Source organism: Oncorhynchus clarkii, chromosome 29 (assembly GCF_045791955.1).
Source record: "Oncorhynchus clarkii lewisi isolate Uvic-CL-2024 chromosome 29, UVic_Ocla_1.0, whole genome shotgun sequence".
Classification (NCBI taxonomy): domain Eukaryota; kingdom Metazoa; phylum Chordata; class Actinopteri; order Salmoniformes; family Salmonidae; genus Oncorhynchus; species Oncorhynchus clarkii.
The window spans coordinates 47,102,673-47,128,828 of NC_092175.1; the positions used below are offsets into that span (position 1 = coordinate 47,102,673).

The window sequence follows — 26,156 nt, forward strand, 5'->3', positions numbered from 1 at the left end:
GTCCTCTGAGTAGTCTGGTTGTTCTAGCGTTCATTCTTTTGTGATTAATAACTGACATTAGTTTAATAAATTACAGTAGTTTAATAAATTATATTAGTTTAATAAATTACAGTAGTTTAATAAATTATATTAGTTTAATAAATTACAGTAGTTTAATAAATTACAGTAGTTTAATAAATTATATTAGTTTAATAAATTACAGTAGTTTAATAAATTATATTAGTTTAATAAATTACAGTAGTTTAATAAATTATATTAGTTTAATAAATTATATTAGTTTAATAAATTACAGTAGTTTAATAAATTACAGTAGTTTAATAAATTACAGTAGTTTAATAAATTATATTAGTTTAATAAATTATATTAGTTTAATAAATTATTTTAGTTTAATAAATTACAGTAGTTTAATAAATTATATTAGTTTAATAAATTATTTTAGTTTAATAAATTACAGTAGTTTAATAAATTATATTAGTTTAATAAATTATTTTAGTTTAATCAATTACAGTAGTTTAATAAATTATATTAGTTTAATAAATTATATTAGTTGAACTGAGTAAATGCATTTCCTCATTTTACAGAGTCATTATTTTATTGACTACACGCTTATAATTTAGTAGGTCTACTGGTAGTTCCTCGGCTACCAACTTCATGTCTCTGATCTGCGTGCCTCAACAGCGGTTTCTATCTCGTCTCTCACGGTGCGAGTTAGACACATGTTTATTAGATTCTCTAGAGATGTACACAGTTGCATTTATTCACATAGTAAGGAAGTCAGATTGATTAATGTACTGTTCTATCATATTCACACATCATTTCTACATAACGCTTGGGTCATCACAACTAGACACGTGATAAATAGCATTTGATTTGAAGAGGGATGGTGTCATGTACCTGACCGTAGAGAGACTTTTTATTTCTCTATTTGGCCAGCGTGTGACTAGGGTGGGCATTCTAGTTTTTCTATTTCTTTGTTGGCCTGGTATGGTTCCCAATCAGAGGCAGCTGTCTATCGTTGTCTCTGATTGGGGATCATACTTAGGCAGCTGTCTATCGTTGTCTCTGATTGGGGATCATACTTAGGCAGCTGTCTATCGTTGTCTCTGATTGGGGATCATACTTAGGCAGCTGTCTATCGTTGTCTCTGATTGGGGATCATACTTAGGCAGCTGTCTATCGTTGTCTCTGATTGGGGATCATACTTAGGCAGCCTGTTTTCCACCCTATGTTGTTTTGTTTGCAGTTTTGTACTTTAACCATTTGTACATTGTTACAACACTGGATATAGACAAAATATGACATTTGAAATGTCTTTATTCCTTTGGAACTTTTGTGAGTGTAATGTTTACTGTTAATATTTATTGTTTATTTCACTTCTGTTTATTATCTATTTCACTTTTGATTTGCATTTTTTAATTGTATTTATCCTTTATTTAACGAGGCAAGTCAGTTAAGAACATTACTTTGTTAACATGTGGTTCCCATGACAATAAAGCCACTTCAATTGAAATTGAATTGAGACGGTGGGGGGAGAGAGAGAGAGAGAGAGAGAGAGAGAGAGAAAAGAAAAATAGAGATGGAGAAAGGGGAGGTATTACCTAATTGTCCTTGTCTAAACTCTGCTGTCAGTCCTCATTAGATCTGAAAGAGGACACACACACACACACACACACACACACACACACACACACACACACACACACACACACACACACACACACACACACACACACACACACACACACTCTCTCTCTCTTTCTGCAGATCCATGTATTTTCCTCTCTCTCTCTCTTTCCACACCACTCGTTTTTCTGCCCATTCACCATTCTATCTGTCCTTCGTTGGTTATTTTAGTCAGTGGCTCTCTCTCTTTCAGTCCTGCACTCTCCATACACAACAGAACTGGTCCAAACCTGCCATCAAACCGTTCCAAACCTGCCCTAGGACCGGTCCAAAACTGTTCTAGAACCGGTCCAAACCTGTTCTAGAACCGGTCCAAACGGAAAGTATTCATACCAGTTGACTTATTTTACAATTTGTTCAGAACTATGACTGTGGAGGTCATGGAATTTTGGATAACGGTTATTTTCTAGCCAAACTACTACGTTCATGTTATAATCGTTCAAATAGCAAAACCACTGTCAGTCACACCGACCGTCTCCTCTACCGACCGTCTCCTCTACTTACCGTCTCCTCTACCGACCGTCTCCTCTACCGACCGTCTCCTCTACCGACCGTCTCCTCTACCGACCGTCTCCTCTACTGACCGTCTCCTCTACCGACCGTCTCCTCTACCGACCGTCTCCTCTACTGACCGTCCCCTCTACCGACCGTCTCCTCTACCGACCGTCTCCTCTACCGACCGTCTCCTCTACTGACCGTCTCCTCTACCGACCGTCTCCTCTACCGACCGTCTCCTCTACCGACCGTCTCCTCTACTGACCGTCTCCTCTACCGACCGTCTCCTCTACCGACCGTCTCCTCTACTGACCGTCTCCTCTACCGACCGTCACAGTGTGTCCTTTTAAAAACACTGTCAGTCACACCGACCGTCTCCTCTACCGACCGTCTCCTCTACCGACCGTCTCCTCTACCGACCGTCTCCTCCACTGACCGTCTCCTCTACCGACCGTCTCCTCTACCGACCGTCACAGTGTGTCCTTTTAAAAACACTGTCAGTCACACCGACCGTCTCTTCTACCGACCGTCTCCTCTACCGACCGTCTCCTCTACTGACCGTCTCCTCTACCGACCGTCACAGTGTGTCCTTTTAAAAACACTGTCAGTCACACCGACCGTCTCCTCTACCGACCGTCTCCTCTACCGACCGTCTCCTCTACCGACCGTCTCCTCCACTGACCGTCTCCTCTACCGACCGTCACAGTGTGTCCTTTTAAAAACACTGTCAGTCACACCGACCGTCTCTTCTACCGACCGTCTCCTCTACCGACCGTCTCCTCTACCGACCGTCTCCTCTACCGACCGTCTCCTCTACTGACCGTCCCCTCTACCGACCGTCTCCTCTACCGACCGTCTCCTCTACCGACCGTCTCCCGTCCCCTCTACCGACCGTCTCCTCTACCGACCGTCTCCTCTACCGACCGTCTCCTCTACCGACCGTCTCCTCTACCGACCGTCTCCTCTACCGACCGTCTCCTCTACCGACCGTCTCCTCTACCGACCGTCTCCTCTACCGACCGTCTCCTCTACTGACCGTCTCCTCTACCGACCGTCACAGTGTGTCCTTTTAAAAACACTGTCAGTCACACCGACCGTCTCCTCTACCGACCGTCACAGTGTGTCCTTTTAAAAACACTGTCAGTCACACCGACCGTCTCCTCTACCGACCGTCTCCTCTACCGACCGTCTCCTCCACTGACCGTCTCCTCTACCGACCGTCTCCTCTACCGACCGTCACAGTGTGTCCTTTTAAAAACACTGTCAGTCACACCGACCGTCTCCTCTACCGACCGTCTCCTCTACTGACCGTCTCCTCTACCGACCGTCACAGTGTGTCCTTTTAAAAACACTGTCAGTCACACCGACCGTCTCCTCTACCAACCGTCTCCTCTACCGACCGTCTCCTCTACTGACCGTCTCCTCTACCGACCGTCACAGTGTGTCCTTTTAAAAACACTGTCAGTCACACCGACCGTCTCCTCTACCAACCGTCTCCTCTACCGACCGTCTCCTCTACCGACCGTCTCCTCTACCGACCGTCTCCTCTACCGACCGTCTCCTCCACTGACCGTCTCCTCTACCGACCGTCTCCTCTACCGACCGTCACAGTGTGTCCTTTTAAAAACACTGTCAGTCACACCGACCGTCTCCTCTACCGACCGTCTCCTCTACTGACCGTCTCCTCTACCGACCGTCACAGTGTGTCCTTTTAAAAACACTGTCAGTCACACCGACCGTCTCCTCTACCGACCGTCTCCTCTACCGACCGTCACGGTGTGTCCTTTTAAAAACACTGTCAGTCACACCGACGGTCTCCTCTACCGACCGTCTCCTCTACCGACCGTCTCCTCTACCGACCGTCTCCTCTACTGACCGTCTCCTCTACCGACCGTCTCCTCTACTGACCGTCTCCTCTACTGGGCGTCTCCTCTACCGACCGTCTCCTCTACCAACCGTCTCCTCTACCGACCGTCTCCTCTACCGACCGTCTCCTCTACTGGCCGTCTCCTCTACCGACCGTCTCCTCTACCGACCGTCTCCTCTACCAACCGTCTCCTCTACCGACCGTCTCCTCTACCGACCGTCTCCTCTACCGACCGCCTCCTCTACCGACCGTCTCCTCTACCGACCGTCTCCTCTACCGACCGTCTCCTCTACTGACCGTCTCCTCTACCGACCGTCTCCTCTACCGACCGTCTCCTCTACCGACCGTCTCCTCTACCGACCGTCTCCTCTACCGACCGTCACAGTGTGTCCTTTTAAAAACACTGTCAGTCACCAGGTGCCAGGTTTCATCTAGACGTGATGCTTGGCATTTAGGCCAAAGGGTTCAATCTTGGTTTCCTCAGACCAGAGAATCTTGTTTCTCGTGGTCTGAGAGTCCTTTAGGTGCCTTTTGACAAACTCCAAGCGGGCTGCCATGTGCCTTTTACTGAGGAGTGGCTTCCGTCTGGCCACTCTACCATAAAGGCCTGATTGGTGGAGTGCTGCAGAGACGGTTGTCCTTCTGGAAGTTTCTCCCATCTCCACAGAGAAACTCTGGAGCTCTGTCAGAGTGACCATCGGGTTCTTGGTCACCTCCCTGACCAAGGCCCTTCTCCTCCGATTGCTCAGTTTGGCCGGGCGGCCACCAAACTTCTTCCATTTAAGAATGATGGAGACCACTGTGTTCTTGGGAACCTTCAATGCTGCAGACATTTTTTGGTACCCTTACCCAGACAATCCTGTCTCTGAGCTCTACGGACAGTTCCTTCGACCTCATGGCTTGGTTTTTGCTCTGACATGCACTGTCAACTGTGGGACCTTATATAGACAGGTGTGTGCCTTTCCAAATCATGTCCAATCAATTGAATTTACCACAGGTGGACTCCAATCATGTTGTAGAAACATCTCCAGGATGATCAATGGAAACAGGATGCACCTGAGCTCAATTTCATAGTCTCATAGTAAAGGGTCTGAATACTTATGTAAATAATGTATATCTATAAACCTGTTTTCTCTTTGTCATTATGGGGTATTATGTGTAGATTAATGAGAAAAAACATTAATTTAATTAATTTTAGAATAAGGCTCTAACGTAACAAAATGTAAAGTCTAAAAGTATTTGGTTTTAAATATACTTAAGTATCAAAAGTAAATGTAATTGCTAAAATATACTTAAGTATATTCAAAAGTAAAAATAATTTCAAATTCCTTACATTAAGCAAACAAGACAGCCCGATTTTGTTTTCTTTTTTAAACATGTTTAGTAAGTCTGCCAGATCAGAGGCAGTAGGGACGACCAGGGATGTTCTCTGTTTAGTGAGTCCTCCAGATCAGAGGCAGTAGGGACGACCAGGGATGTTCTCTGTTTAGTGAGTCCTCCAGATCAGAGGCAGTAGGGACGACCAGGGATGTTCTCTGTTTAGTGAGTCCTCCAGATCAGAGGCAGTAGGGACGACCAGGGATGTTCTCTGTTTAGTGAGTCCTCCAGATCAGAGGCAGTAGGGATGACCAGGGATGTTCTCTGTTTAGTGAGTCCTCCAGATCAGAGGCAGTAGGGACGACCAGGGATGTTCTCTGTTTAGTGAGTCCTCCAGATCAGAGGCAGTAGGGACGACCAGGGATGTTCTCTGTTTAGTGAGTCCTCCAGATCAGAGGCAGTAGGGACGACCAGGGATGTTCTCTGTTTAGTGAGTCCTCCAGATCAGAGGCAGTAGGGACGACCAGGGATGTTCTCTGTTTAGTGAGTCCTCCAGATCAGAGGCAGTAGGGACGACCAGGGATGTTCTCTGTTTAGTAAGTCTGCCAGATCAGAGGCAGTAGGGATGACCAGGGATGTTCTCTGTTTAGTGAGTCCTCCAGATCAGAGGCAGTAGGGACGACCAGGGATGTTCTCTGTTTAGTAAGTCTGCCAGATCAGAGGCAGTAGGGATGACCAGGGATGTTCTCTGTTTAGTGAGTCCTCCAGATCAGAGGCAGTAGGGATGACCAGGGATGTTCTCTGTTTAGTGAGTCCTCCAGATCAGAGGCAGTAGGGATGACCAGGGATGTTCTCTGTTTAGTGAGTCCTCCAGATCAGAGGCAGTAGGGACGACCAGGGATGTTCTCTGTTTAGTAAGTCTGCCAGATCAGAGGCAGTAGGGATGACCAGGGATGTTCTCTGTTTAGTGAGTCCTCCAGATCAGAGGCAGTAGGGACGACCAGGGATGTTCTCTGTTTAGTAAGTCTGCCAGATCAGAGGCAGTAGGGATGACCAGGGATGTTCTCTGTTTAGTGAGTCCTCCAGATCAGAAGCAGTAGGGATGACCAGGGATGTTCTCTGTTTAGTCAGTCCTCCAGATCAGAGGCAGTAGGGATGACCAGGGATGTTCTCTGTTTAGTGAGTCCTCCAGATCAGAAGCAGTAGGGATGACCCGGGATGTTCTCTGTTTAGTGAGTCCTCCAGATCAGAGGCAGTAGGGATGACCAGGGATGTTCTCTGTTTAGTGAGTCTGCCAGATCAGAGGCAGTAGGGATGACCAGGGATGTTCTCTGTTTAGTGAGTCCTCCAGATCAGAGGCAGTAGGGATGACCAGGGATGTTCTCTGTTTAGTGAGTCCTCCAGATCAGAGGCAGTAGGGATGACCAGGGATGTTCTCTGTTTAGTAAGTCTGCCAGATCAGAGGCAGTAGGGATGACCAGGGATGTTCTCTGTTTAGTGAGTCCTCCAGATCAGAGGCAGTAGGGATGACCAGGGATGTTCTCTGTTTAGTGAGTCCTCCAGATCAGAGGCAGTAGGGATGACCAGGGATGTTCTCTGTTTAGTGAGTCCTCCAGATCAGAGGCAGTAGATGACCAGGGATGTTCTCTTGATAAGTGTGTGAATTGGACCATTTTCCTGACCTGCTAAGCACTCAAAATGTAACGAGTACTTTTAGGTGTCAGGGAAAATGCATGGAGTAAAAAGTACATTATTTTCATTGGGAATGTAGGGAAGTAAAATTAGTCTAATATAAATAGTGAAGTAAAACCCCCTAAAAACGACTTAAGTTGTACTTTAATTGTACATCAGTGGGCTAAATCAGGGTCACACACAGTATGATTTGATTTGATTTGATATTTCTTGGTAGTCAAACAAATCTGCTTTGAAACAAAAGTATCCGCCTCACACACATGGTTATGGGCTGAAACAAAGAAGACCACTGTACCATGTCAGATATAGAGTTGAAATGTATTACATTTTGAGTTTACATCCCAATATTACACTTCATATACACCACGGAAGACTCAAATAAAACAAAACTGCTTGACATAGAAACACCAGATTTTTCACATAAAAAAAAAAGAAATAAAAAAATATGTTTTTAATTATGAAAAATATTAATAACATTTCACCGCATATGAGGCCAAAGAGAGCGTTTTCTGTTGACTGCAGGGAAGGGTTACATCATTCTTTACTTAAGTACTTTACACCACTGCCTATGGGTACATTCACAATGGCCTCCAGTCCACTCATTGACTTGAATGGGGATGGCTGTTCTATTCATTCTATCTCTATGGTGTGTGTATCCTGTAGTACTGTCTGGCCTGGTAGGTAGTCCCGTTCTGATTGGCTCAGAACAGACTGCACACTGTTCTAAAGGATTCACTACCTCACTCTACTGATTCTCCCGTTTTCTCTCCCATACTCTGTTTTCTCTCCTCTCCCTCACTCTGTTTTCTCTCCTCTCCCTCACTCTGTTCCCTCTCCTCTCCCTCACTCTGTTTTCTCTCCTCTCCCTCACTCTGTTTTCTCTCCTCTCCCTCACTCCGTTTTCTCTCGTTCCCTCTCCTCTCCCTCACTCTGTTTTCTCTCCTCTCCCTCACTCCGTTTTCTCTCGTTCCCTCTCCTCTCCTTCACTCTGTTTTCTCTCCTCTCCCTCACTCTGTTTTCTCTCCTCTCCCTCACTGTTTTCTCTCCTCTCCCTCACTCTGTTTTCTCTCCTCTCCCTCACTCTGTTTTCTCTCCTCTCCCTCACTCCGTTTTCTCGTTCCCTCTCCTCTCCCTCACTCTGTTTTCTCTCCTCTCCCTCACTCTGTTTTCTCTCCTCTCTCTCACTCCGTTTTCTCTCGTTTTCTCTCCTCTCTCTCACTCCGTTTTCTCTCCTCTCCCTCACTCTGTTTTCTCTCGTTCCCTCTCCTCTCCTCTCCCTCACTCTGTTTTCTCTCCTCTCCCTCACTCCATTTTCTCTTGTTCTCTCTCCTCTCCCTCACTCCGTTTTCTCTCGTTCTCTCTCCTCTCCCTCACTCTGTTTTCTCTCCTCTCTCTCACTCCGTTTTCTCTCGTTTTCTCTCCTCTTTCTCACTCCGTTTTCTCTCCTCTCCCTCACTCTGTTTTCTCTCGTTCCCTCTCCTCTCCTCTCCCTCACTCTGTTTTCTCTCCTCTCCCTCACTCCATTTTCTCTTGTTCTCTCTCCTCTCCCTCATTCTGTTTTCTCTCTCTCCTCTCCCTCACTTCGTTTTCTCTCGTTCTCTCTCCTCTCCCTCACTCCATTTTCTCTCATTCTCTCTCCTCTCCCTCACTTCGTTTTCTCTCGTTCTCTCTCCTCTCCCTCACTCCATTTTCTCTCGTTCTCTCTCCTCTCCCTCACTCTGTTTTCTCTCCTCTCCCTCACTCTGTTTTCTCTCCTCTCCCTCACTCCATTTTCTCTCATTCTCTCTCCTCTCTCCTCATTCCCTTTTTCTCTCTCTCTTTTTTCTTCTGAAAATCACATTTCTTTCCCGTAGAATAACAATTTAATTGTATGTTGTAAGTTCACAACGAGGCTTGAACAACATCAGGACACCACTTTTGAGGTCTTGAAAGAAATCAAAGAAATTGTGATTTTTGTTGTTGTTGTGTGGTTAGCCTTTAATTCACGTGTGCACCAGCAAGAGAGTGTTGTTTGGTTAGCAGCTTCTGTAGCGATCATGTGATGGAGAATGCAAAATAAATAGCCACTGGATTAATAACCATGACTCTGCCAAGTATGCTACTTTGTACGTTTAATTGAGAAGGTTTTTGGGAAAGCCTTCCCATCTACCTGAAGACGGTTACCATTAGCATCTTTAGCAGCTAAAGCCTTCCCATCTACCTGAAGACAGTTACCATTAGCATCTTTAGCAGCTAAAGCCTTCCCATCTACCTGAAGACGGTTACCATTAGCATCTTTAGCAGCTAAAGCCTCCCCATCTACCTGACGACGGTTATCATTAGCATCTTTAGCAGCTAAAGCCTTCCCATCTACCTGAAGACAGTTACCATTAGCATCTTTAGCAGCTAAAGCCTTCCCATCTACCTGAAGACGGTTACCATTAGCATCTTTAGCAGCTAAAGCCTTCCCATCTACCTGAAGACGGTTACCATTAGCATCTTTAGCAGTTAAAGCCTCCCCATCTACCTGAAGACGGTTACCATTAGCATCTTTAGCAGCTAAAGCCTTCCCATCTACCTGACGACGGTTATCATTAGCATCTTTAGCAGCTAAAGCCTCCCAATCTACCTGAAGACGGTTACCATTAGCATCTTTAGCAGCTAAAGCCTTCCCATCTACCTGACAACGGTTATCATTAGCATCTTTAGCAGCTAAAGCCTTCCCATCTACCTGAAGACGGTTACCATTAGCATCTTTAGCAGCTAAAGCCTTCCCATCTACCTGAAGACGGTTACCATTAGCATCTTTAGCAGCTAAAGCCTTCCCATCTACCTGAAGACGGTTACCATTAGCATCTTTAGCAGCTAAAGCCTTCCCATCTACCTGAAAACAGTTACCATTAGCATCTTTAGCAGTTAAAGCCTCCCCATCTACCTGAAGACGGTTACCATTAGCATCTTTAGCAGCTAAAGCCTCCCCATCTACCTGACGACGGTTATCATTAGCATCTTTAGCAGCTAAAGCCTTCCCATCTACCTGAAGACGGTTATCATTAGCATCTTTAGCAGATAAAGCGGTAGAAAAGTGCACACCGCAGACACACACAGACAGACACACACAGACACACTCAGACAGACACACAGACACACACAGACAGACACACTCAGACAGACAGACACACAGACAGACACACAGACAGACACACAGACAGATACACACACAGGGGCATTACCATTCCATTGCCTCTTCAGAAAGTTGCAAGGAATACGAATCACTGATGTAATCTGTTCATGACTGAGCTAGTTTCTAATAAGAGGATGGATGGCATTATGCTGTGTTTAAAGGATGGATGGCATTATGCTGTGTTTAAAGGATGGATGGCATTATGCTGTGTTTAAAGGATGGATGGCATTGTGCTGTGTTTAAAGGATGGATGGCATTGTGCTGTGTTTAAAGGATGGATGGCATTGTGCTGTGTTTAAAGGATGGATGGCATTGTGCTGTGTTTAAAGGATGGATGGCATTGTGCTGTGTTTAAAGGATGGATGGCATTATGCTGTGTTTAAAGGATGGATGGCATTGTGCTGTGTTTAAAGGATGGATGGCATTATGCTGTGTTTAAAGGATGGATGGCATTGTGCTGTGTTTAGAGGCCAAACTCAATTACATTGTTTCCAATATGACAGAGATGGCAAATTCCGCAGAGGCCTCCTGCTGGGACGGGGGACGGGGGACGGGGGACTAAGGAGAACAAAGATAGAAGGAGGAGGGGTACGTACTCTATGATGACTAATGTGTTTGGCACAGTTGGACAACACACTCCTCTCAGAACGGAGGAGCCAGAGACATTTGGATCAGGGATGGGCAACTCCAGTCCTTGGGGGACTGATTAGTGTCACACATTGGCCCATCCCTGTAGCTAACACACCTGTTGACAGTGACGCGGGGCTTTTAGAGGTTGTGTGTGGTGCAGCACGCAGCAGAGTTTCTATTTTGAGCTCTAACAACCTCCTTCAGCTCTAACAACCTGTCATCTCCTTCAGGTCTAACAACCTGTCGTCTCCTTCAGCTCTATCTCCTTCAGCTCTAACAACCTGTCATCTCCTTCAGCTCTATCTCCTTCAGCTCTAACAACCTGTCATCTCCTTCAGCTCTAACAACCTGTCGTCTCCTTCAGCTCTAACAACCTGTCGTCTCCTTCAGCTCTAACAACCTGTCGTCTCCTTCAGCTCTATCTCCTTCAGCTCTAACAACCTGTCATCTCCTTCAGCTCTATCTCCTTCAGCTCTAACAACCTGTCATCTCCTTCAGCTCTAACAACCTGTCATCTCCTTCAGCTCTAACAACCTGTCGTCTCCTTCAGCTCTAACAACCTGTTGTCTCCTTCAGCTCTATCTCCTTCAGCTCTAACAACCTGTCATCTCCTTCAGCTCTAACAACCTGTCTCCTTCAGCTCTATCTCCTTCAGCTCTAACAACCTGTCATCTCCTTCAGCTCTAACAACCTGTCGTCTCCTTCAGCTCTAACAACCTGTCATCTCCTTCAGCTCTAACAACCTGTTGTATCCTTCAGCTCTAACAACCTGTCGTCTCCTTCAGCTCTATCTCCTTCAGCTCTAACAACCTGTCATCTCCTTCAGCTCTAACAACCTGTCGTCTCCTTCAGCTCTAACAACCTGTCGTCTCCTTCAGCTCTAGCAACCTGTCATCTGCTTCAGCAGCAGTTTCTAATTTGAGCTCTCACAAACCTTTCATCTCCTTCAGCAGCACAGATACACGTTAATAGGATCACCCAGGCCTGCTGCACGTGCATACCATAAAGCCTGACTCACCTCCTGTAAATCGTTAGTTAGGCAAGCAGACCGACAGACAGACAGACAGACAGACAGGCAGGCAGGCAGGCAGACAGACAGACAGCAAGGCAGGCAGACCGACGGACAGAAAGACAGGCAGGCAGGCAGACAGACAGACAGCAGGACAGACAGAAAGACAGACAGGCAGGCAAGCAGACAGACAGACAGGCAGAAAGACAGGCAGGCAGGCAGACAGATAGACAGCAGGACAGACAGAAAGACAGGCAGGCAAGCAGACAGACAGACAGCAGGAGAGACAGAAAGACAGGCAGGCAGGCAGGCAGACAGACAGCAGGACAGACAGAAAGACAGGCAGGCAGGCAAGCAGACAGACAGACAGCAGGACAGACAGAAAGACAGACAGGCAGGCAGACAAGGTCTCTAGTTATGTCTGGTAAAGAGTATAACCTTAGTATAGTCTGAGTATAGCCCGAGTGTAGATTGGGTATAGTCTGAGTATAGCCCGAGTGTAGATTGGGTATAGTCTGAGTATAGCCCGAGTGTAGATTGGGTATAGTCTGAGTATAGTTTGAGTATAGTCCGAGTATAGCCCGAGTGTAGATTGGGTATAGTCTGAGTATATTATTACAGCAATGACCACCAGAAATGACTAGTCATGCAGGATACCCTCGCCACACACAGTAGACTTTCCCACAGTGACAACGCCCCAATCAGATGACATCACCATGACTCAAGCTAACCTGCTTGAGAGGGTAGTGAGGGGGGAGGAGAGGGTAGGAGAGGAGGAGAGGGTAGGAGAGGAGGAGAGGGTAGTGGGGAGAGGAGGAGAGGGTAGGAGAGGAGGAGAGGGTAGGAGAGGAGGAGAGGGTAGTGGGGAGAGAGGGAGAGGGTAGTGAGGAGAGCAGGAGAGGGTAGGAGAGGAGGAGAGGGTAGTGGGGAGAGGAGAGGAGGAGAGGGTAGGAGAGGAGGAGAGGGTAGTGGGGAGAGGAGGAGAGGGTAGTGGGGAGAGGAGGAGAGGGTAGTGAGGAGAGGAGAGGAGGAGAGGAGGAGAGGGTAGGAGCGGAGGAGAGGGTAGTGAGGAGAGGAGGAGATGCATAGTGCTCTGGAGAAGAACCCCGACATTAAGGACTGTCCTATGCCTATTTACCACATCAACTCCCTGTTTACCGTAGTTTTCAGTAAATATCGACAATAAGACTGTGCTATGAAATTGCCCGTGTTCAGGTGTCGTTAAACTCGTTATTAGTCCGTAATAAGCGTCTCTGTCCTTCTCTCTCCTCGTCTGTCTGCAACAGGCTGACACAACTTCATCTTCAGCCAGCTAGACTGCTGCTGCCCTCGCTTCGTCCCGCAACGTCCTTATTTATATTCATTTAAACAGAAAACACTAAATGACTAATAGAAATGTTAACAGAAATGTCTAGGTCTTGAGACAAGGTAACTGCTGCTCCTATCTCTAGTCTCTCTGTCTCTCTCCGTCTGTCTCTGTCTGTCTCTCTGTCTCTCTCCGTCTGTCTCTGTCTGTGAACCGCGAAGACAATAACAACCGAACAGCTACAGAAAGCTACAGTATAATTCATAGTTTCTCTCGCTACAAAATATATATCAACATATGTGTCCACAAATACCGACAAGACATTTGGCTAGTTAAGTAGCTGTCACGTGCATACGCTTTTTTGACAGAACGGTTCAGCTGACTGGGCAATTAACACGTTTCTCATCTAAGTGACAGAACAGCAAAATGTCATGTTACTGAAATGAGAAATATCACAAAGAGGAGTGTGTCTTACCTGATAATATTGTAGTTATCTAGTTAAATAGGTTATGGGCAGGTGTTGTCTTCGGTGTAGAGGAGAGTAGACGGTGGACTGCTGCTGTTCGGAGGTCTGTTCGTTCAGTGCCGCAGCGCAACGTGACCCTGTTACAAAACTCTCCTTACCGGGAGGGGCCTGACGTCATCACCCCAGACACCGAATATTCATGAGGACGCCGAGACAGATGGGGATGGTGAGGCCCTGGCGTCGACGAGCACAGCTTGCGCTCCGGGGTGGTCATATCGATAAGCCCTGAGTCAGGATGTGTCTCTGTTGTATATGACGCAGGTGATAATGGGAATTGTTATGGAAGTCTTGATTTAATCAGCGGGGCTCTTGATGGGCCCCGCCTTCATGATCTATATTATTTTACGCCCTCAACCGTAAGGCTCTCCAGAGGGTAGTGAGGTCTGCACAACGCATCACCGGGGGCAAACTACCTGCCCTCCAGGACACCTACACCACCCGATGTTACAGGAAGGCCATTAAGATCATCAAGGACATCAACCACTGCCTGTTCACCCCGCTATCATCCAGAAGGCGAGGCCAGTACAGGTGCATCAAAGCTGGGACCGAGAGACTGAAAAACAGCTTCTATCTCAAGGCCATCAGACTGTTAAACAGCCACCACTAACACTGAGTGGCTGCTGCCAACACACTGACACTGACTCAACTCCAGCCACTTTAATAATGGGAATTGATGGGAAATGATGTAAATATATCACTAGCCACTTTAAACAATGCTACCTTATATAATGTTACTTACCCTACATTATTCATCTCATATGCATACGTATATACTGTACTCTATATCATCGACTGTATCCTTATGTAATACATGTATCACTAGCCACTTTAAACTATGCCACTTTGTTTACATACTCATCTCATTTGTACATACTGTACTCGATACCATCTACTGTATCTTGCCTATGCTGCTCTGTACCATCACTCATTCATATATCCTTATGTACATATTCTTTATCCCCTTACACTGTGTACAAGACAGTAGTTTTGGAATTGTTAGTTAGATTACTTGTTATTACTGCATTGTCGGAACTAGAAGCACAAGCATTTCGCTACACTCGCATTAACATCTGCTAACCATGTGTATGTGACAAATAAAATTTGATTTGATTTTGATTTGTTGTGAGACTGTCTGACAGACAGACGGACAGGTTGTGACAGACAGAGACAGACATACACACACATCTCCCTCTCTCCCTAGAGAAAGAGAAGTCATCTACTCTCTCTCTACCCTCCTTCCCTATCCTTCCCTCCCAGCAACACCATCCTCAGTCCTTCCTCACCCTCCCCTCTCTCTCTCTACCCTCTCCTTTTCTCTTTCCCCTCTCTCCGTCTTTATCCTCGCTCTCTTTCAGAAAAGGGTTCTAGCTTGATGAAGTGGAAACATTTAAATGAAGAGAACTGCATCTACAAACCAAGCACATCCTCCCTTCCTCACACACACACACACACACACACACACACACACACACACACACACACACACACACACACACACACACACACACACACACACACACACACACACACACACACACACACACACACACACACACACACACTCCTTTCTCTCAGAGCAGAACTTTGAACTTTTTGGGATTATGTGTGTATTGTTTTGTCCTGCTAGATATTACTGCACTGTTGCTAGAGCTAGAAACACAAGCATTTTGCTGCACTGTGAAAACATCGTGACCAAAACAAGTTGATTTGATTTGCCTCCAGGAAAACACCCCAAGTTGGAAACAGTTTAATAGTTGAGCTGATGGAAGTTAGGACAACACAGAGCATTGGTGCAACAACAACGCCATCACAGACCAGGGGGTAGAAGACCTAACATGACTGCGAAGGAGAAAAAACACATCTGACAGCAACAATCACATCTCGGTCCAATACATACTTCAAGTACTTCCACATACATGAGCCGATTTAGTTCGGCCCCTGTACATTGGAATCAATAGAATAGTCCCAAAGGTGCGAATTCTAAATCCAGTGCTGCTTAAATACTTTTGAATATTTGAAAATATTTTGTATTTGACTCAGGTCTAATAAGAATAAGGAACGGATCAGATGTGAGGCATTCTGGGTAAGAAATAAGAGCAGTCCTTTATAAAAAAATAAAAACTCCAGTCTATACAGTATTAGCATAGTAGTACACCTGCTATAGACAGGCTAGAGTTGTCATAGAGATGTTATAACAGGTGTTATAGCAGGCTGAATCCCAGGTAGGGTAGTCTAGTTCTGCAGTTATTCAGCTGGTATCCTACTGCTACAGTGGTATATAGTGATGTGCAGGTTAACTCATAACCCCAGTCCTAGTGGGCGGTTATATCCGCAGGGCGGGCGGGTTAAGGGTCATGAAAGGTGGGTTGAATAAGGACGGGTGGGTTGAATAAGGACGGGTGGGTTGAATAAGGACGGGTGGGTTGAATAAGGACGGGTGGGTTGAATAAGGACGGGTGGGTTGAATAAGGACGGGTGGGTTGAATAAGGACGGGTGGGTTGAATAAGGACGGGTGGGTTGAATAAGGTCAGGTGGGTTGAATAAAGGGGGGGAAAAATACATATTTATTCAACTTAAAGAAATGTATCATTCTTCTGCAATTGATATAAGCTCCATTTAGTTTTTTTCTTCATTATATTATGCTGTATCTGGCGTTAATCTGGCCTAAGCTTTAAGGCCTAACTGTACGGGCGCCAATTATCCTACACGCCAATCAGCAAATGCTGTCGGTAATATTTCTGATTATTACATCCATTTCTGGTATCTGATCTGGTTGTGTTAGATCTACATTTTGATTGGCTCCCACGTAAGAATATCAGTTTTGAGTTGAACTTGACTCAGCTGATAATGAAATCCGCTAGGAATCAACGTAAGAATATCTGTTTTGAGTCGAACTTGACTCAGCTGATAATGAAATCCGCTAGGAATCAACGTAAGAATATCTGTTTTGAGTCGAACTTGACTCAGCTGATAATGAAATCCGCTAGGAATCAACGTAAGAATATCTGTTTTGAGTCGAACTTGACTCAGCTGATAATGAAATCCGCTAGGAATCAACGTAAGAATATCTGTTTTGAGTCGAACTTGACTCAGCTGATAATGAAATCCGCTAGGAATCAACGTAAGAATATCTGTTTTGAGTCGAACTTGACTCAGCTGATAATGAAATCCGCTAGGAATCAACGTAAGAATATCTGTTTTGAGTCGAACTTGACTCAGCTGATAATGAAATCCGCTAGGAATCAACGTAAGAATATCTGTTTTGAGTCGAACTTGACTCAGCTGATAAATCCGCTAGGAATCAACGTAAGAATATCTGTTTTGAGTCGAACTTGACTCAGCTGATAAATCCGCTAGGAATCAACGTAAGAATATCTGTTTTGAGTCGAACTTGACTCAGCTGATAAATCCGCTAGGAATCAACGTAAAAAACAAACAAAAACAACGAGCAAACTCCTCGCTGATTGGCGTTATACTGACGTCCCCATAAGTATTTGGCTAGTAGTGTATTTGCTGATTATATCAGCGACCACTGGCCTATTGCTTGCATTAGAGATACCAAATTGAAAAACTGTGACCCTGGCATAAATGTGAAAAGACATGTTAAAAAATGATTGCCCCAGGCATTCCTTCATGATCTATATTATTTTTCTACTAGCTGCATACCAGGCCCTGTTTTGGCACTTTAAATCTTATCATCCATTTGTCCATTTCTGGCTGATAAACATGCCTCTTTCAAGAGACCCAGAAAACCAAACTAATCCATGGTCCTCCTGGACTCTTAGACGTTCCTGTCCTGAGTTATTTTCTAACTGTAAATGGTGTTTTTAATGTTAATCAATCTGGATTCAGACCTAAACATAACACCACTATGGCTCCCATGATGCTTCAGACCTAAACATAGCACCACTATGGCTCCCATGATGCTTCAGACCTAAACATAGCACCACTATGATGCTTCAGACCTAAACATAGCACCACTATGATGTTTCAGACCTAAACATAACACCACTATGGCTCCCATGATGCTTCAGACCTAAACATAACACCACTATGGCTCCCATGATGCTTCAGACCTAAACATAACACCACTATGGCTCCCATGATGCTTCAGACCTAAACATAGCACCACTATGATGCTTCAGACCTAAACATAGCACCACTATGATGTTTCAGACCTAAACATAACACCACTATGGTGTTTCAGACCTAAACATAGCACCACTATGGCTCCCATGATGCTTCAGACCTAAACATAGCACCACTATGGCTCCCATGATGCTTCAGACCTAAACATAGCATCACTACGGCTCCCATGATGCCTGTCGTAAGTGATATTGCAAATGCCTTAGATGATAAAAATAATTGTGTTACCATGTTTGTAGCTTTTAATACTGTAGACCATGTTATTCTGTTGAATAGGCTGTCCTCCATTGGGTTGGGTAATGACGCCTTGTCGATGGTTTAATAATGATCTCAGTGACAGAACTCAGGCCATCAAGGTAGATGGGGGGGGGGGGTCAAATCTGAGTTCCTTAAGTTACATGAAGGGGTGCCCCAAGGAACGATACTCAGCCCACACTGTTTACAATCTGTATAAATTGGTAACATTGGTAATGCTGTAAAAAACAACAACGTAATATTAATTCGTATACAGACGATAGTGTTGTATTCCATTGCTCCATCGGTTGGGACAAGCCTTTTCACATTTGAAGTCTGATTTTCAACCACAGCAGAGGTCACTACTGGATCTAGAGTTAGCGATAAATGCAAACAAAACACAATGCATCTTGGTCCCATAACCCAGATTTAAATTAATTTGTAATGACTAATTTGAACGGTATACAAATTGAGCGAGTTCCGTCCTACAAATATCTTGGCATCTGGCTTGATGACAAACTGTCATTTAAAAAAAACATGTCGCTGAGCTGGTGAAGAAGTTGAAGTTCAAGGTTGGTTTCTTTTACAGAAACAAAGCAGAAACTTGCTGAATTTTCTCGTAGCTGTCTACATACGGCCACATACAGAGACTGGCACTAAGACTGCACTCAATGAGCTGTATTCCGCTGTAAGCAAACAGGAAAACGCTCACCCAGAGGCAGCGCTCCTAGTGGCCTGGGACTTTAATGCAGAGAAGCATGAATCAGTTTTACCTCATTTCTATCAGCATGTTAAATGTGCAACCAGATAAAAAAAATCTCTAGAACACTTTTACTCCACACACAGAGATGCGTACAAAGCTCTCTCTCGCCCTCCATTTGGCAAATCTGACCATAATTCTATCTTCCTGTATCCTGCTTACAAGTCAAAACTAAAGCAGGAAACACCAGTGACTCGGTCAATAAAAAAGTGGTCAGATGAAGCAGATGCTAAACTACAGGACTGTAGTATATATGGAATATGTTCTTCCGATGGCATTGAGGAGTACAGCACATCAGTCACTGGCTTTATCAATAAGTGTATCGATGACTTCGTCCCCACAGTGACTGTACGTATATACCCAAACCAGAAGTCATGGATTGCAGGCAACATTCGCACTGAGCTAAAGGGTAGAGCTGCCGCTTTCAAGAAGCGGGACTCTAACCTGGAAGCTTATAAGAAATCCCGCTATGCCCTCCGACGATTCATCAAACAGGCAGATCAAATCGTACTACACTGGCTTCGACGCTCGTCGGATGTGGCAGGGTTTGCAAATTATTACAGACTACAAAGGGAAGCACAGCAGAGAGCTGCCCAATGATACAAGCCCAGTGAAATAATTAATATTCTCGCATCGAGGCAAGTAACACTGAAACATGCATGAGAGCATCAGCTGTTCCGGATGACCAGGCTCTCCGTGTGATCCGGATGATCAGGCTCTCCGTAGCCGATGTGAGTAAGACAGTTAAACAGGTCAATATTCACAAGGCTGCAGGGCCAGACGGATTACCAGGATGTGTACTCCGAGCATGCACTGACCAACTGGCAAGTGTCTTCACTGACATTACCAACATGTTTCAAGCAGACCACCATAGTCCCTGTGTTACGTTCCCCAGTTTCTGTGTTGTAGTTTGTGTATTTTTACCTTCTTTGCTTTGGTTCCGTCCAGCCCCTTTTCCCCATATTACCGTGTGACGGAATAAATTCCCTGTAAACGGTACCACTCTCTCTGTCTTTGTCATCCTTACACGCACCTACAGTCCATACCTCTTTCACTTCACGGGGAGTTGAGTTGTAGCAGGGTGTTGCGTTCTCTCTTCTTAGAGGCGTGCGTAACACCCTGTACCAAGAACACTAAGGTAACCTGTCAAAATGACTACCGACCTGTAGAACTCACATCTGTAGCCATGAAATGCTTTGAAAAGCTGGTCATGGCTCACAACACCATTATCACAGAAACCCTAGACCCACTTCAATTTGCATACCACCCAAACAGATCCACAGATGATGCAATCTCTATTGCACTGCACACTGCCCTTTCCCACCTGGACAAAAGGAACACCTATGTGAGAATGCTGTTCATTGACTACAGCTCAGCATTCAACACCATAGTGCCCTTCGAAGCTCATCACTAAGCTAAGGACTCCGGGACTAAACACCTCCCTCTGCAACTGAACTTCCTGATGGGCCGCCCCAGGTGGTAAGGGTAGGTAACAACACATCCGTCATGCTGATCCTCAACACGGGGCCCCTAAGGGGTGCGTGTTCAGTCCCCTTCTGTACTCCCTGTTCACTTATGACTGCAAGGCCAGGCACGACTCCAACACCATTAAGATTGCCGATGACACAACAGTGGTAGGCCTGATCACCGACAACGATGAAACAGCCTATAGGGAGGAGGTCAGAGACCTGACCGTGTGGTGCCAGGACAACAACCTCTCCCTCAACATGACCAAGACAAAAGAGATGATCGTGGACTACAGGAGAAGGAGGACCGAGCACACCCCCATTCTCATCGACGGGGCTGTAGTGGAGCAAGTTGAGAGATTCAAGTTCCTTGGTATCCACATCACCAACAAACTAACATGGTCCAGGCACACAGAGACAGTCGTGATGAGGGCACGACAAAACCTATTCCCCCTCAGGAGACTGAAAAGGTCCTCAGATCCTCAAAAGGTTTTACAGCTGCATCATCAAGAGCATCCTGACGAGTTGCATCAATGCCTGGTATGGCCACTGCTCGGCCTCCAACCGCAAGGCACTACAGAGGGTAGTGCGTACAGCCCAGTACATCACCGGGGCCAAGCTTCCTGCCATCCTGGACCTCTATACCAGGCGGTGTCAGAGGAAGGTGTTGTTGTGCCATCCTGGACCTCTATACCAGGCGGTGTCAGAGGAAGGTGTTGTCGTGCCATCCTGGACCTCTACACCAGGCGGTGTCAGAGGAAGGTGTTGTTGTGCCATCCTGGACCTCTATACCAGGCGGTGTCAGAGGAAGGTGTTGTTGTGCCATCCTGGACCTCTACACCAGGCGGTGTCAGAGGAAGGTGTTGTTGTGCCATCCTGGACCTCTACACCAGGCGGTGTCAGAGGAAGGTGTTGTTGTGCCATCCTGGACCTCTACACCAGGCGGTGTCAGAGGAAGGTGTTGTTGTGCCATCCTGGACCTCTATACCAGGCGGTGTCAGAGGAAGGTGTTGTTGTGCCATCCTGGACCTCTATACCAGGCGGTGTCAGAGGAAGGTGTTGTTGTGCCATCCTGGACCTCTACACCAGGCGGTGTCAGAGGAAGGTGTTGTTGTGCCATCCTGGACCTCTACACCAGGCGGTGTCAGAGGAAGGTGTTGTTGTGCCATCCTGGACCTCTACACCAGGCGGTGTCAGAGGAAGGTGTTGTTGTGCCATCCTGGACCTCTATACCAGGCGGTGTCAGAGGAAGGTGTTGTTGTGCCATCCTGGACCTCTACACCAGGCGGTGTCAGAGGAAGGTGTTGTTGTGCCATCCTGGACCTCTACACCAGGCGGTGTCAGAGGAAGGTGTTGTTGTGCCATCCTGGACCTCTACACCAGGCGGTGTCAGAGGAAGGTGTTGTTGTGCCATCCTGGACCTCTATACCAGGCGGTGTCAGAGGAAGGTGTTGTTGTGCCATCCTGGACCTCTACACCAGGCGGTGTCAGAGGAAGGTGTTGTTGTGCCATCCTGGACCTCTACACCAGGCGGTGTCAGAGGAAGGTGTTGTTGTGCCATCCTGGACCTCTACACCAGGCGGTGTCAGAGGAAGGTGTTGTTGTGCCATCCTGGACCTCTATACCAGGCGGTGTCAGAGGAAGGTGGGGGCGCTACTGCACATCTTGTATGAAAAGGCTGACTGGACGGGGTGCTAGTGGAGATGGAGTAGAAGCGTTGCCTCAGATCTCCTTATTGTGAATTTTGAAATCTTTATTTTTTAAACGTTTTATTTCTTGTTTGCCCAAAACAATATATACACGTTGTTTAGTATATTCCCCAGGCACTAACTAGCAGCGGAAAATGTGAAATATGGTCGACGAAAACCAACAGAACATCTAATGCAAAGTTGACAAAGGCCCAGGTCCAACAAGCAGCAGCTAGCGCCATTTTGAGTACTGATGGCGACAACTCTCCAGATAACCAGCAACAAGATTCTACCCCGGCCATGTGTCAACAAATGAAAGAGGGTATAATGAAAACTATCAACGATCGTTTTGACAGGCTGAAGCGAAGTTTGAATCTCTCAAGACAGCACAGGCCAAACTGAGGGTCCGCATGGACACAGCCGATGAGGCTCTGTCTGATCATGACACCCGGATCGGAGGCCTGGAAAGCACTTGCGCAGAGCTTAAAAAGAAGAATTAGGAGCTCCAAGCCAAGGTTCTCAATTTAGAAGGCAGGAGTCTCAGGCTGAACATCAAACTCGTGGGGATTTTGGAGGACGAAGAGCAAGGGAACCCCACAGAGTTCTTGTCCAAGCTCATTCCCAAGCTACTGGGCGACACCCCTCGTAATTGACCGTGTACACCGCTATCTACAGGCGAAGCCCTCACCAGGTGCCAAGCCGTGCACCATAATCGCAAGCATGCATCACTTTCAGGAAAAGGAGTTCATTTTTCAACTTGGACAACAGCAAACTATGGAAAACCAAGTCCAAAAGGTTCTCATCTTCATCCGACTACACCATGGAGGTGATGGAGCAACGGGGAATAGTCCATGAGAGAGGTGGCTACATGTCCATCACAACGGCATGACGAGTCTTCACCCAACCAGAAGAGGCTGCATGCTACGTATCAAAACTACAGAAAGGGTGAAATCACTCGCCACAAATTTCTGGGATATTGACTGATCAAACAGCGGATTTTATGTTTATTCATGAACGGTAATGTATTCATTTGTTTTCCAACAACCGCAGAGAGGGTTGTTACTTAAGTCTGACTGTTGTTAGCTTTCTAGGGTAGTATTGGGTCTGTTCTAGCCATCATGCCCAGCAGGCCTCATTTCCGTGAGATGGGGAGGGCAGGTTTCTCTGGGGAAGTAGTGGGGAGGGAGGGTTTCTCTGGGGAAGTAGTGGGGAGGGAGGGAGGGTTTCTCTGGGGAAGTAGTGGGGAGGGAGGGTTTCCCTGGGGAAGTAGTGGGGAGGGAGGGAGGGTTTCTCTGGGGAAGTAGTGGGGAGGGAGGGAGGGTTTCTCTAGGGAAGCAGTCTCCGCCATAGGTGCAAAAGGATATGGTATTTGTACCCGTTTCAGGAAACTAGGCCATTGTCGCGGGTCACTACCTCACAAAAGAGCCAACGTAATCAGTGTATGATATACCATTTTGTAGCTCTGTGTCTGCTTTTATCCAACATAAAAAAAGACAATTTCAAATGTTGCTACAATAAGACCGAATCAAGGCGGTTGGTCACATTTAAGCATTTGAAATCACTTGGTGATGACATCATTTTCCTGCAAGAAACGCATATAAAAGCCACCGAGCTGCGGCATCTGGAATTCTCTTCCTGGGCTAGAGGTGTTGCTATTCTCTCTCGTAAAAACATCCCTTTTCAACTCTTGTCCGTGTCTACAGACCCACACGATACATCATAGTATCAGGGAACATGAACTCTCTCCCTGTCACTCTATTGGCCCAAAAATTTATGACTCACATTTGTTTGGTAATGTTTTTGATTTACTCCCAAATCTTAGTACCCCTAATCTAATAATCAAAGGCGGTTTTAATTGTCATCTTTATCCATATATTGACAGTCTTGTCTAAACAAACTGCACCAAATATCACCTCTGTCCAGGTTCTGATGAATCTAATTAAATCCAGGAATCTAGAGGACATCTGGAGACTGCAACATCCCACATTGACGACAACAATATTTTAAAATTAAAATATGAATACAATTATATTCTTAATTCTCAGGTCCTTCTATTAAAGCTGTGCCAAAAACTATTTGAAGTAAAAAATGTAATCGGAAAGGTTGCTGGCTAAAGGGTGTCCATAAAACCTGGTTGAGGGTGGGTACCTTGCTGACAGACCCTAAAGAGATAAACTGCTTCAAAGAATTTTACTCAGAGGTGTTTTCTTCCAAATTCGATGCTTCTAGTTCTGACGTTTCAGCCTTCTAGTTCTGACGTTTCAGCCTTCTAGTTCTGACGTTTCAGCCTTCTAGTTCTGACGTTTCAGCCTTCTAGTTCTGACGTTTCAGCCTTCTAGTTCTGACGTTTCGGCCTTCTAGTTCTGACGTTTCGGCCTTCTAGTTCTGACGTTTCAGCCTTCTAGTTCTGACGTTTCAGCCTTCTAGTTCTGACGTTTCAGCCTTCTAGTTCTGACGTTTCAGCCTTCTAGTTCTGACGTTTCAGCCTTCCAGTTCTGACGTTTCAGCCTTCCAGTTCTGACGTTTCAGCCTTCTAGTTCTGACGTTTCGGCCTTCTAGTTCTGACGTTTCGGCCTTCTAGTTCTGACGTTTCAGCCTTCTAGTTCTGACGTTTCAGCCTTCTAGTTCTGACGTTTCAGCCTTCTAGTTCTGACGTTTCGGCCTTCTAGTTCTGACGTTTCAGCCTTCTAGTTCTGACGTTTCAGCCTTCCAGTTCTGACGTTTCAGCCTTCTAGTTCTGACGTTTCAGCCTTCTAGTTCTGACGTTTCGGCCTTCTAGTTCTGACGTTTCGGCCTTCTAGTTCTGACGTTTCAGCCTTCTAGTTCTGACGTTTCAGCCTTCTAGTTCTGACGTTTCAGCCTTCTAGTTCTGACGTTTCAGCCTTCTAGTTCTGACGTTTCGGCCTTCTAGTTCTGACGTTTCAGCCTTCTAGTTCTGACGTATCAGCCTTCTTTGATTCCATCAGCCTGCCAAAATTTGATGATAGCGCCCCAAAAATTATAGAAAAATAAAATATCACATTTACACAAGTATTCAGACCCTTTAACTCTCCAATTGCACTGTATTTGTAGAGGAATGCAGCTGTTTTCCTGTGTGATTTGTATGTTTTATTTGTGCTTACCATGACTGTGTTTCTGTGTTTTAATGTGTGTGTATATATATATATATCAAGCTCTATGATGAAACTGGCTCTCATGAGGACCGCCACAGGAAAGGAAGACCCAGAGTTACCTCTGCAGCAGAGGATAAGTTCATTAGGGTTAACTGGCTCTCATGAGGACCGCCACAGGAATGGAAGACCCAGAGTTACCTCTGCTGCAGAGGATAAGTTTGCTGAAGTTACCAGCCTCAGAAATTGCAGCCCAAATAAATGTGTCACAGAGTTCAAGTAACAGACACATCTCAACATCAACTGTTCAGAGGAGACTGTGTGAATCAGGCCTTCATGGTTGAATTGCTGCAAAGAAACCACTACTAAAGGACACCAATAAAAAGAAGAGACTTGCTTGGGCCAAGAAACACCAGTAATCTACATTAGACTGGTAAAAATCTGTCCTTTAGTCTGGAGGAGGAAGTGTGATGGTGTGGGAGTGCTTTGCTGGTGACACTGTCAGTGATTCATTTACAATTCAAGGCACACTTAACCAGCATGGCTACCACAGCATTCTGCAGCGATACGCCATCCCATCTGGGGTGCACTTAGTGGACTATCATTTGTTTTTCAACAAGACATTGACCCAAAACACACCTCTAGGCTGTGTAAGAGCTATCTGACCAAGAAAGAGAATGATGGAGTGCTGCATCAGATGAGCTGGCCTCCACAATCACCTGACCTCAACCCAATTGAGATGGTTTGGGATGAGTTGGACCGCAGAGTGAAGGAAAAGCAGCCAACAAGTGCTCAGCATATGTGGGAACTCCTTCAGCACTGTTGGAAAAGCATTCCTCATCAAGCTGGTTGAGAGAATGCCAAGAGTGTGCAAAGTTATCACACTCTTGGCTACTTTGAAGAATCTAAAATATTAAATATATTTGGATTTCTTTAACACTTTTTTGGTTACTACATGGTTCCATATGTGTTATTTCAACGTTTTGATGTCTTCACTAATATTCTACAATGTAAAAAATAAAGAAAAACCCTGGAATGACCAGATGTGTGTGTGTCAATGTTG

The 26,156-nt window shown here is 45.7% G+C and overlaps 1 protein-coding gene across 1 annotated transcript in view; it reads right to left on the minus strand.

The window, feature by feature from the left end:
• The window catches only part of LOC139388266 (aldolase C, fructose-bisphosphate, b), a 24,723-nt gene extending 10,976 nt beyond the window's left edge, over nt 1–13,747 (minus strand). Inside the window, exon 1 of the mRNA XM_071134824.1 lies at nt 13,638–13,747. The gene's annotated coding sequence lies outside the window, so the exon portion shown is untranslated. The remainder of the gene's footprint in view (nt 1–13,637) is intronic.
• Nucleotides 13,748–26,156: the final 12,409 nt, after the last annotated feature.